The sequence below is a fragment of the Anopheles marshallii genome, chromosome 2, assembly GCF_943734725.1.
Source record: "Anopheles marshallii chromosome 2, idAnoMarsDA_429_01, whole genome shotgun sequence".
NCBI lineage: Eukaryota > Metazoa > Arthropoda > Insecta > Diptera > Culicidae > Anopheles > Anopheles marshallii.
In genome coordinates this window covers 74,391,202-74,403,922 of record NC_071326.1, presented here as the reverse complement: position 1 = coordinate 74,403,922, position 12,721 = coordinate 74,391,202, and positions in this window count along the sequence as shown.

Below are 12,721 nucleotides of genomic sequence, written 5' to 3'. Positions count from 1 at the left end.
TTTAATTGATTCCATTTGCATAATTTATTTAAATTTATTTGTAAATTATAATTAGCAAACACTAATAATATACATCCCTGCTGAGACTGTTGGGCTGTGCTCGTCGGTCCTGGGGAAGGTGTATATCCATATTCGCATTAATTGGACACCATTCCCATGGGAAGGGGCACAGATGATGTACGATACATTTCAACACTGCTCACGCTGAACACAGCTCATCATTCCCACACACCCGCATTTACACAGTAAAATTTGTTGAACTGTGTGTGTGTGTTTTTTTTCTATGTCCCTTTTTTCCTCCCCACCCGAACCACAGTCCCCCATCCCCCCGCTAGTCCTCGTTCGCATGATCGCAAACAGATCAAATGCATTAGCGAAGAAAATTGGGAGGGATTGGTTTTGTGTTGGCATGGTGATGGGGGGGAAACGGTAAAAATGGTAACCATTTGCCAATTTAATTAATTCTGCGAGATTGTAATTCAACTATTCACCATTCCCAGCGGGGAAATTGGCCAGCGTGCCCGCATTTGGTCAGTTGGCATAGAAAAGAGAAATTGCCTGTGCGCTGCTTGGTGAGGCCTTCCGGGTCGGGATACATTGTAAGGGATGGGTTTAAAACAGTTGCACCTTGGATGGGAAAAGAAAATGGATCTCTGTATTTAATTATGCTGTTATTATGGACACGGCGAGGAGTCCAGATTATTGGCGAAGAACTTTAAAACTATTGGTTTGAAGCTTCCTGCTAAAGTTTTGATTTGTTTCAGCTCTTAACAGTAGTAACAGTAGAAACATTTCTTAACATTAGTGCGTCTATCATTGCAGTTCCGTTGATTTAGAGTACAAAATTTGAGAGTGTTATCAAATTTATTTGTATCAACCATTTCGAAAACAATCTGGAATACAGGTTGTCCGTGCAGTAGGCTCTACCCGCGTTAGTTTTTTGAGATCTTGGGAAGTGGTGTGATCAATCGACCATTTGTTTTCAACATCTTCAATGGACACCTGGTTCCGGACTCTTCACAGTGTCACAATTTCACAAATTCGACACTCCTCTTCTTTAACTTTATTTACCCGTCGCTGGATAGTCAGTTCAGTTCCAAGAGCTAATAATAATAACAAATAATTTGTACATATTTCAAATGCTTTCTGTCGGAACATATCAAAAGGGTCTCCGTAAATGTTTCCGCAAGTGTAAATCCGCTACTGTGTAGCTGTGACAGCAAAGTACATCAGAAGCTAAAGCTGAAGACTGAGAGCAAAGTGATCAAATCGTTCTCTCGAGCGGTCAGAGCAAGAGCTAGGCATTGTTATGTTAGTGAAAGTGGGCTGTATCTAAGATACAAGAAGATCCTAGAAGTCCGACACTAAACACTAGATGGCTACAACTGGCGTGGGGTCTTGTATTTTACGTCTTCCAATTAGAAGATACTCGTCGACAACTTCCGCAACTTGTATCCACAGAGGCTCCTTTTAAGGTTAAGAATTAGCGAAAGAGATTTGTTCTTTCCTTCGGAACTTCTACGAAGCTGGATCTTATCCTTATTTCTCTTTCCTTTTCACCGGCAAAACAACCTCAAGAGATCTAAGCATGCCATGTCTAGCTTACTTCGACTTTATTTTCCCATTGCTCGATAGTCAGTCCCGTCGTGTGAAGACCGACGCCGCTACCAAATACACCACCGGGCTGCTCCGGGTTTTGTGACAAATCTCACTCACAGAATCTACTTCAATCATTTTGAAACCAAAAATGTCGATTGCCATGGAAAATTGTCCGACAGCACTGGAAAACTCCGGTTGTCCTTTAAAATATGATCATGTCGCTCACATGTTATGTTGTGAGTCAATGCTATATAATCGTTTTGTAGGAAAGCGTCCTGTACAACATAATTAGAACTGTAGTAAGTTATGTAGATGATGATATGATGATGTAAAAATGTACGAAAATTTTCCAAGAATGTCCACGTTCTACAAAGTCTGATCAACCAGGTGCTCGGGATTGTCAAAATTTTAAAACAATTAATTTGTTGAAGCTTTGTGCTGCCTCGAAAGCACTATAAAATAAATAAACATATGTAGAAAAATAAGTAAAATCAATCACTTCGCTGAACGTGTAACAGCATGTAATTACAAGATGGATTTACCGGACTAGTAGAATGTTGTTTCATAACTGCTTCAAATATATTGCAAAAGGAAAGCCAAGCAACCGGTCAACACTGCTCGGCATGTTCTAAATCTTTCCTCCTGTTTATGTAGCTTCAGCTTGCTTTCGAGGAAAACTTCGTTCACCATTCTATTTCCCGCCGTTTTCCACTAAGGGGATCAACAGTTGTTTGAAAGCTCGTTTCGGTTACCGTTGCCGTTCTTGCACCATCGAACCGGCCATCGAGCCAGTGTTTGCACAAACCGTATTTGCATAAGAGCGTTTGCCGTGCATGGGTTTTAGTTTCAACAACACACCCATCGGTAACATTGATACAGCTTTATGTTGAGGGCCCCCCCCTAGCCCCTCGCCTGTGTACCCACCGAGCACATCAATTCTAGTAAGTGGCAATTGACTTTGAACAACTATTTTCCCATCCTGGAGAGCTGTTGGCGTAATCGATTCAGCGCATGTGGGATGAAGTGATGAATGTCGGTGTGCTGAGCGTTATTCGGCGAAAAGACGTACATATTACATTTTCCGGTTGCACTTTCTGGCTAACTGTTTACATTTACGAGTACATTACGGCACACCCGGGTCTAATCAATGGTCGGTTAAAACATACGGCAGCTTCTTACAAATCCATCAAAGACTTCGTCCCATGCAGTGGTACTAGGTGGTTGTGTTTGGTCTTTTCCGTGTGTCTAATTAAACTAAACAACCGGTGAATGTTGGAAAACTGACCAAATATTGTTTCTTTTATCTTTGGGAGGTTCTTGTTTTCAATCAACCTATGGGTACGACTAGACGATACAATCTCTGCCCGAATTTCTATTGCTGCTTGTAATCTGTTTGTGAATGTATTGGTGTGCTCTACAAGGTTTCGCGAACCATATTCGAGTAGTTTTTGATATCCATGGATTGATAATCTTTTTACATTTCAACCATAGTCAACGGTTACTTCGATAAATTGTTGGATGATTAAATATGTATGATGTATGTATTGGAAGATAACACAAGAAAGAATAATATTGTTTGAATGCAACAAGATTGCCTAATTCTTTTCAAACCGCTTAAGATAATAAAAATAATAGGATAGTGGAAGAGTAAAGGAAATTAAATAGTACTATACAATTGAGCTTGGAATAGTATGACTAGTAACATTCAAAAGATATTTTTAAAACAAAACTTGATGCTTTCCAATATTACTTTAAAAAACTGCACGGCATAGAGGTGCAGGATTAAAGTGATAATTAAAAACGTAAAAAGTGCACTTTTGGCGACCAAGAACATTTGAATACGTTATTTAATTTGTTTAATTAATCTTAAAGCTTTTAACCCCATCTGACCGAATCTTCTTGCGACATTGCAAAGCTACACGTCGAAGCTTGTAGTACTACGGTGCAACATATCAGAATTTCTTCCCCTTCACTGCTTTCGAACACGCTCTGAGAGTTGGCCGATGTACACTTTTGAGTTCTCCTGCTAGTTCGCACGTGCTAGGAAAATGGCAGCCAGCGTGGTATGTTGGGCGAGATTTTGTTTGTTTCCTTCTCCGCTTGGTGCGTTCTCCTGAACTCCGAGGAATGACACCTCACAGGCGCATGTACAAACAAATCTTCCCCTCGTGGTAGATGGAATTCTCCTTCAGTATTATCCTTCTTGTGTGGACCGGTATACCTCCTCCCCGTGAAATAATCAACGCCATTTCGGGTGAGCGAAAGCATTTGCTGAGCGGACGACTATCGGACCATCAGCAAAAGGCGCGGATCGAGTAGATAAAAAATAATGTTCTTCACGGGACTCAAAACAATGCTATAACAGGATTTTGTCCCTAAGCCCGTCTGATGGGTTGATGATATGAATCCGCTGGCTTAGGATAGAATATAATACCGTGGCATCATGCCCAGCACACGCTGAAGTGTTTGACCTTCGGTGGACAAATGTTGTCGGTTTGAAAACGATTGCAATCATCGTCCGGCTTGACCTCACTAGTTCGTTACACGCGGTGGCCAAGCGTCATCGGGGACCCCGGGTGTTAGCACCGCTTTGACGGGTTGTCGTTCCAGGCTTACAATGGCCGCGCGCAGCAAGACACTTTAATTAATACCGACCATAATTGCAACGGCCACGGTGCCACATTTCGCTAACTGATACCGGCGCAGCTGTTCGTAAGTCGAATCGAGTGAAGCAGCTTGCAGCAGTGTCGTTGATTAAAGGAATGGTTCCACTTTCGGGCCAAAGGGTACTGCTGTATTTTCGATTTAATATTGTTCCATCCCTCCATATGATGGTTATGAGTGTACCTCTCGGAAAACCTTATTTCTTGCCATGTGGAGCACTGATGGGAGCCTTCGTGGTATTCCAAGAAAAGAGCCTTCATCCAACAACTTACAGCGGGAAATATTATTCTTTGTCCAACGGTGGGAATTATTTCACAAAAGAATATTGCTTTTAATTAATTGAATGCGTATCCTTGTATTATTGAACATGAGATTAACAAGAAAATGATATATATTTTTTTAAATATTGTAATATAAAGCTACTTACTCTTTGCTTCTACTACAAACCCCCTATCAAACTCTTCCAGCGCTACTGCTCCGAGTGCAATAAACTCGGTCAGTAGCTTTTTTTATTAAGCTTTTATCACTGGATTGAAGAATTCCCCGAGCACACCGGACGAACGAAAAAACTCCTCTTTTGCACCGCAAACAACCAGATCCGTATCAAGCTGAAGCACCCTGGAAGCTTTCTCCACATTGGCTCCATAAATCCAAAACCCCGGGAACATTCCGGTTGGGTCACATTCCAACTCCCGGATCGTACTCCATTTTCTGTGAATGCGAGTGTGTGTGTGTGTGTGTCGTTGTGTGGCGCTTCGGGCTAATGGAATTTTTCCTACCACATTCCGTGTGCCCAATGGTGCGGTTACCTACAGGGCATTCGCCCACAACACGTCCAACCCACCCGGCCAGACAAGCACCCGGTTGCGATTATGCAAGCACGGGCACATAAATAACGCATGCTGCTGTTCCCGTTTTCCCACCGCCATCTCAGCGCCCCCGCAAGTCCACCAAGCCCGATCAGGAGTGCCGAGGATTCCCGCTGGGACGCCCGATGATCGGATGAGTGTTATAAGTATCGATGCTTCTTGGAACACAGACAAAATAGCCCGCGGCAGGATTAAATTGCAATCGATTGCAGTCGAGACCTGCTTCCTGTGGGAGGGTGGTCTGAAGGTATGAGGCAGAAGGTGTGAAATGGTAACGCTGCTACGCATTGGCATGCGTACGAGATTCGCATGCTGCACAATCACGGTTCGGGGGAGCTTTCATATTTTTTTGCTGTTGCCCTCTCGATTAGGACATTAATCGAGACCGTGCATGATGGATGGAAAATTGGAAAGGTTATTGGAGGATTAATTTGCTTACAAGACGAGGTACATTTAATGAAAATTTTCCATTAAAACATGTTTAAACAGCTAAGGGTAAATAAAGTCCAAGAAGGCCACAAATGGCAGGCGAAGACCGATTGAGGTTGTTAAGAAGAAGAAAGAAGTTCGAAGAAGGTTTGTGTTTGGTGGTACAAAATCTTATCTAGGACCTTTTCATCGCAGCAAAGACTTACTATCCGGCTGCGGGATGAAAAAGGCTATTGAAGCAGAATTCGCAGACCATGTAAATCATTACGTCAAAAAGCAGAAGAAGAAGAAGAAGAAATAAGAATAAGAATAAGTCCTATAGCTGGGAAAATCCAACACCTTCAGGACTATTATTTTGAGGACTATTACTGAGGACTATTATTTCCCATTGTTCTACCGGCTGCAATTTGCGGTGCTTGTCTGTATTGTCTTGTAAAAGAACTACATGACTTTAGACGAACACAGGACCTTGTAATAAATTCGAAGTAATTTAAAAGATATTGTTACGAAATACAATTTTCCCGTAGCACAACACTCTTTCCATTATCTGCGAACTTTCGGCGAAAAGGCGACTCGAGAGGTAAAATGCGCCTTTTGTAGATCTCCTCAATAGTCAGCGAATTCATCGAAACCACAGATACCTTGCAACAAAAGATTGCTTTTAGTTAGAAAAGGCAACACCTCGAAAGATGTTATTGAATATCAAAACAAAATTTGGATGAGATCTTCTGAAGAAAGAGTTTAATACTGAAACATCTTTTAGTGGTTGCTTTTTCTTCCCATGTTGGGTCTTTCTTACTTTTTCTTTTTTACCATTTTTCGTGCAGAAATTGTAATGTTAGGATTCGTATACGAAGCTTTGTAAACCACTTTGAAGGATAATGAAATATAAATAGTTGCATTGATGTCAGCAATATATATGATCTTGTTCGTTTTGTTAGGACTATTTCGATTTTTCTAATGTCAGTTGGGTCGTTTCATTTTTACTTCATTCAAATCCGATTGGCTTTGTTGAACAGGTTCCATACAGGAAAAGAACGCTGCAAATATCGAAAATAAGCACGAAGTCTTAAATCTAAATGATCATTTCTTTACGAAATACTGTGACTAACTATCGGAACAAAATACCACTCATGAGATGAAAAGTAAAATAAATAGTGCACCTTCCTTCCTGTTCATAGGCCACCGCAACAAGGAACACTGGCAGCCATGAGCAACCATTTTCATGGAACTTTTGCTCCTGCCCACGTCACGCCTATAGTTCTTGGCATTCCCGGCATGGCAAAAAGAAAAATGGCGCTGCGAGTAAGAGAACCCAAACGATCTTAAGAATGCATCTTGAAACAAGAGTACTTTGCTGTGGGCAAAAGGTAATAAATTCTAATTCATTTGAGGCTTAACTTTGCTTTTGAACACACACCCCCCCACCGAAGTACCAGGGGGTTCCGATGGTCCGGTCTATTCCGGCCGTGCAAGGTTAAATAAAGCGTTCAATCTGTGGGGGGGTTTTTCGGCGGAAATAAAACCGGACGGAAAGCATCCTCACTTGAGCGTTTGTTTTCCCGTCACTAATGGCAATCCGAAAGGATCCACTCGTGGATCCACCGTCCCCGGCATTCGGTGTGTTGCATCGGTGCGCCTAAATGGTGATGGCACCATTTCCTTCACGGGTTTTTTTTTTTGTTTGGTAAGGAGGGAGGGGTAGGGGGCGTCCAGCAGATAAGTACTTTTATGGGGCCCGACCGGTGGGTCAAACTTTTGGACATAGCCGGGTGGCCCTCGTTTTGCCAGGGTAAGTTTCGGCCGGTGGGTGCAAGTTCCGGTTGAGGTTTTCCAAAATGGACCGCTCGTGTGGTTTGTTACCGGGGCAAATTTCCGAGACAGGCTGTCCACCGGGGCCCAGGCCCCCGGGAATGATGAAGCATGCTGACTCCGTGTTCCGGTGCGGTCGAAATTGGTGCAGTCGGTACGGTGGTCTGTTTAGAGCCCTTTGTCCAACCCTGGCCAACTGGGCCAGATTTGTACGAATGATCCAATCCGCAGCACACAAAGTTTGCCAACCGTCCATCGTACATCAAACGAAAACTGTCGTGGGTGGGATTACTTCGGTGAGGGGGGTAGGAGAATGGCTACCGTTCCGGCCAAAGCGCCCAAACGGTGGGGACGTGCAGTAATTTAATGATGGTTTTATTTGCTTTTAATTTATCGCTTTTATGTTCAGCTTAGCGGTAATGGGAGTACGTCAATGTGTAATGAAATTTGTGTGTTGCATGTGAACAACCGGGGCCGGCCCGACGGTGGCACGTTTTTCTTCTTTATTTTTCAATGATGTTGAGTAATCATTACTTAATGAGATAACGCTCATCGCTCATTGTCTGGCCGGGGTACCGTTGTGCATAGGCGCTTTGATGAACAGTTTATTGTTCCGATCGCAAAACGCACGGGACACGGTGTCCGCCAACGGTTTGATGGTTTTAATTAGTTCAATTTTATGCACTGATGGAAGCTTTTTTTTTCTCTTCACATTGAGTTGGTCAATTGAATAGCGCCCGGTTTTGTATAACGTGTTGCGCTAGGTTTCGAAAAAGAATTATTGCCCAAGGTTGTCAAGCGTTAGATGGAGGCGCCTGGTAGTTTACCATTTTCAGGCCCAAATTCCGCTTTCCGTACACATTTTGGCTTTGTTTGCAATAAAGACAATGTTTTATTGTTGAAATAGATTTTTTTTTATTTTGATTGGGAAGCAGAAATTTCCTGCTTTGAGCTGTTAAATGACAAATTATCCTATCTTCTAATGCTCTAGCCATATTAGCCAGTGATGTTTGACCTTTCTGCGGGAGACCTACTTAGATCTGTTTCATATGAACTCTTAAAATTTGACAGTAAAAGTCCGTTCAAAGTCGTTTTCCCCTTTGACCGTCAATTATTTGTTAAGCTCGATCTACACGCTCATATCATTTCCGCTAAATGGTCAGTACATGCAAGTTTGTAAGAAGAAATTTAACTCAAGCCAAGCTCCAACTCCAGCCAAATATCTGCCTTATAAAGACAGATAAAGATAAAGAGCAAGCCAACTTTTTCGGCTTGTGCAAGTCAAACAGTTTGCACAAACTCCTTTTACACGCAACGATATAACTGTACAAACTAGTTTGTGTACAAGCTAGTTTGGAAAAATGGCATGAGCGTGTAAACCGGCCTTCAATCGCAAGCACACACTCTAAATTCGACGATAAATTCAGTGATAAATCTTGGATTAATACTGTAAAACACCCTGTGTATATGTTTTCAGTATAAAATTGTGTATTTTTTCTTCAGATATATGAAGCATACACTATAAATCATGATGTTCCAGGTGGAAGTAACAAATCTTGATGTTGATCTGTAAAACATCCCGGATATATCTCAATTTAAAATAGACAGACTTTCCATAAAATATCATGATCAGTTGAAGGTCACGAAGAAAAACAAGCGATGAAATACAATCAATAAAACAGACCGAAAAATGTATCACTTTCCCAACAATATTAGCCATCGTGTTTGAGAATGGTTTACAACAAGATTAAAGAGCCTTAGATTTGAATGCTAAGTGAATGTGAAGGAAAAGGATTCCCGAGCAAAAAACAAAAAAAAAACATCTTTAAAAAGGATGACAAACAGAGGAATATGGAAAGGCAGCCAACAAAGGTTGTTATTGTTGAAAACGACGTCAACTGACATTAACGTTCCAATGCGCTACAACGATTGAACTAGCGTAACGGTGTTTAAAAACCCCTCCGAACGAAAACAAAAGGGAACAACAAGCACTTGAAAGTTTGGCAGTTAAAGAAAAAGAAGTTTTAAAGCCATCCTCAGGCATACACGGTGTCTCGGGCGGGTCGATAAATAAAGTGCGGACACCAAGCTACGTCTGGAGGAACATTTCCACAACATTAGTTTTCTTCCTGATCCTTCTTTACTTTACTTTTCTTTGCCGTCTCTTTTATGTATCTAAAATCGATTCTAGGCTTTCCATCCTTTTCCAGGCACTTCATCAAACAGGGGGCTTTAGTTCGGTGGGTTTTTTTCCCGTCACTGCGTCCCGAACAGAAGGCACACAATTTAAAGTCGAACCCGACCCGTTGGGTCAGGTTTAAGCAAAAGGGTTTGCAGGCCTATTTGCTTTATTGAAGTAAACCCAATTTTATTAATGTTAGTGACTGACCCATTGTTTCGTTTATAGAATCTAATGTTACAAAAAGTAAAAGAGTATTTTATTTTCGAACTACTAACAGGAAATCGTTGTATGCTGAGGAAAATTTCCAGAAGGATCAATGAGTATGGAATTGAATGATTATTGTAAATAATTACCTTCCAAGTAATTTAGCTCTCAGCAGGGTGCCCATGTCACAACCAGCAGTAGCAACAGTAATCTAATTCTCAAATATGGTAGCAAATACCATATAAAACCGATTTATGCTTTCCAGTTCGTTGTGGTTGATGCCGTGTAGCTTCACAAAGGCATCACAATAGGGAGCCGGAGAGCAGAACTAAAAACTTCACCCGCGAGTACCAGTGGATGTGTGTGACCACAGCCCCAACACACACCAATTCCATTTGCCAAACTTCCATTTGCTCAGTTAACTTATACTCCGGCCTGCAGCGTTCACATAAAGCGGCCTCCCAGTGATGGCCGGGCGTGTGGCTTGTCGCTATCAAAGTACTACCATAATTACTCTAATCCCTCTTTGATGCGTGCGTTTGTTCGGCATTTGGCAGCAAATTGTGTGGAATAATGTGCAGCGCTAGTGGCGTGCGCGCGCTCGGTGGGTCAACTAATAATGTGGCATTGTAATTTTGGGGCACCAAATTACAGCGTGCATGCGATGAATTTTATTCCCGCGCAACATGGTACCGGTGCGGGGCCCTTCCATTTTTGGGTTAATTAATTTAAAATAACATCGATCAGCGTATTGGCATTATCGTGCGCTAATGCTCGTTTTTAACAAGCTGACAAGTTATTAGCCGCACATTAATGCTATTGACTGTAACCGTTGCGAAATGGGTTCGTAATTGTGACCGTTTGGGCATAATGTTGTACTCAACTCAATGCGAATTGCTGTTCCAACCTTCATAATAGCTTCATAGCTGGCTGGCAGGCAAGTTTAATGAAGGCAAACAAAAGGCTTTCCCAGCGGTAAGCGAAACTGAAACCCGGGACGTGAAAACGCAACGCCAACTCGGTCGCCTGTACGATACATTTGGGCTACGGAATTGCAACACTCGTGCACCGGAGCCGAGAAGCGTTGACTTAAATATGCAAATGACAAATGAGAAGAGCATCCCCAAATATTTGTGAAAAACACTCCGAGGCGTTGCAACAATTTTGTCGGGTTTCTACTTTTCGGCTGCATTTATAATTCATCCGTAAACATTGCCGTACCGATTTCCCGGTGGCAATGTGTTGGAGTGCTTCCTCTAATATGTGTGTGTGTGTGCGCGGAGGTTTGAAGTGGTTCTAGATCATTCGCTCGTGCGATCGACCTACCGTGCTGCGTTAATAATCCTCATCGATTCGCATTATTTGAGTTCATTAGCTGGTATGTCAACCGGTAATGAATAGATGCACTACATAATTGAACCCAACCCGTTGTTGGCAATGCGCTCATCTGCCGGTGCACGTTGGACGTTGATACTAATAGTTCAAGCTGTTGGACTACCGACAGCGGTGAAGGGTTTTTTTTTAACGGCTTTAAAAGGTTTAAAAGGTTTCAACAGCGGATGAAAGTGCATTGCAGCGCAATGATTGATTTATCAGCACGCATAAAGAGAGGTTCGGGTGCAACATAATCGGACCTCACGATTTGACTATGGATCATACGGTGTATTAAATCCCGATTTGAAATAGCAATTTTATAGCCGATTACTTGTGTAGTGGTGAAAGATACACAATGCGGACGAAAGGAAATTTGAACGAGCTGCCAAATATGGACAGAACTCCATCACGCCCTAGAGAAGGACTTCATGCAGAAAGGTTAATAAATCTTCCAGGTTTCGTATCGAATTTGACGAGCTTCATACGCTCGTCCGTTTCGGGTGAAGTGCTACTCGGCAATAATTAATAAGATCCAATACTGCTACCATCCCATCTACTATACGAACTGCTCCGCCGATACGAAAGCATTCCACTGGTAGTGCCGAGGAAATGGTTCGTCACAGTCCCATTTGCCGACCGGTTGAACGAAACCTGTCAGTTTCGTTTTGCATCCCGGTGGTTTTCATTCGAAACGCGTTTGATCCTTGGATGCCGCACTTGACTGCACTCGTGACAGACAAGATGCACGTCTTTGCAGGACATTCGAGAATGGTGCGGTCGTTGAAGCAGCTGGCTTGCTGCTGGCAGTGGCGACGGGAGCTGTGCGTCAATTCGATTACGGGGTCGTGCGACGAGTGTGCTCCACCAGCAGTCTGGAGTGTGGAGCACTGTCTGTGGTGTGTCACTATATTGGAAACACTATTGCCATCGGGTTGACGGTTTGATTGAAAGTTGGAGGCGTTGTGGATTCTAGACGGTGATCATTGTAACTATGAAATCAATCTACATACAGTAGTCTAAACGCAGGTTCGGACATTCAGATGCAGGAAAGAATATTAGTGATGCACTAAAATGCCTTTCATGAAGTTGTTTTGTCCATATGCAAGATGTAAGTTTTGTAGCATAACTGCCCTAAAAAGCGGATAATGTTTGAAAAATGTTGTGAAAAATGAAAAAAAAGTCTACAGAATCATATTGTTCTTAGTATCATAAAGATTTTAAGCGAGTTATGTTCCATAAATGAATTAGACTCGCCTGGCTGGGGTGGGCTGGACTCCGAACAACTCAGTACTTAAAATTGTTTTAGGTCATCCACAAGGGCAGAAGATTGAGAACAAATTCAGATGGAACGATGCCGTTAATGCTTCCACTGGAAACATGCTACGATATTTGTAACAAATTAGTAATATCTCAGTACTAGACACTATTGGAGGTTACCTCGAGAGATGTCCGATATAAATGTGATTAAATTGTATCAAAACAATTGAAAAGTCGTACAGAAGTTGAGGGAAAGGCAATGTAATGTATAAAAATCAATGGTATACAGCTTTTATACACTCTTTTGTACATATCTGAGGCTTGACAAATA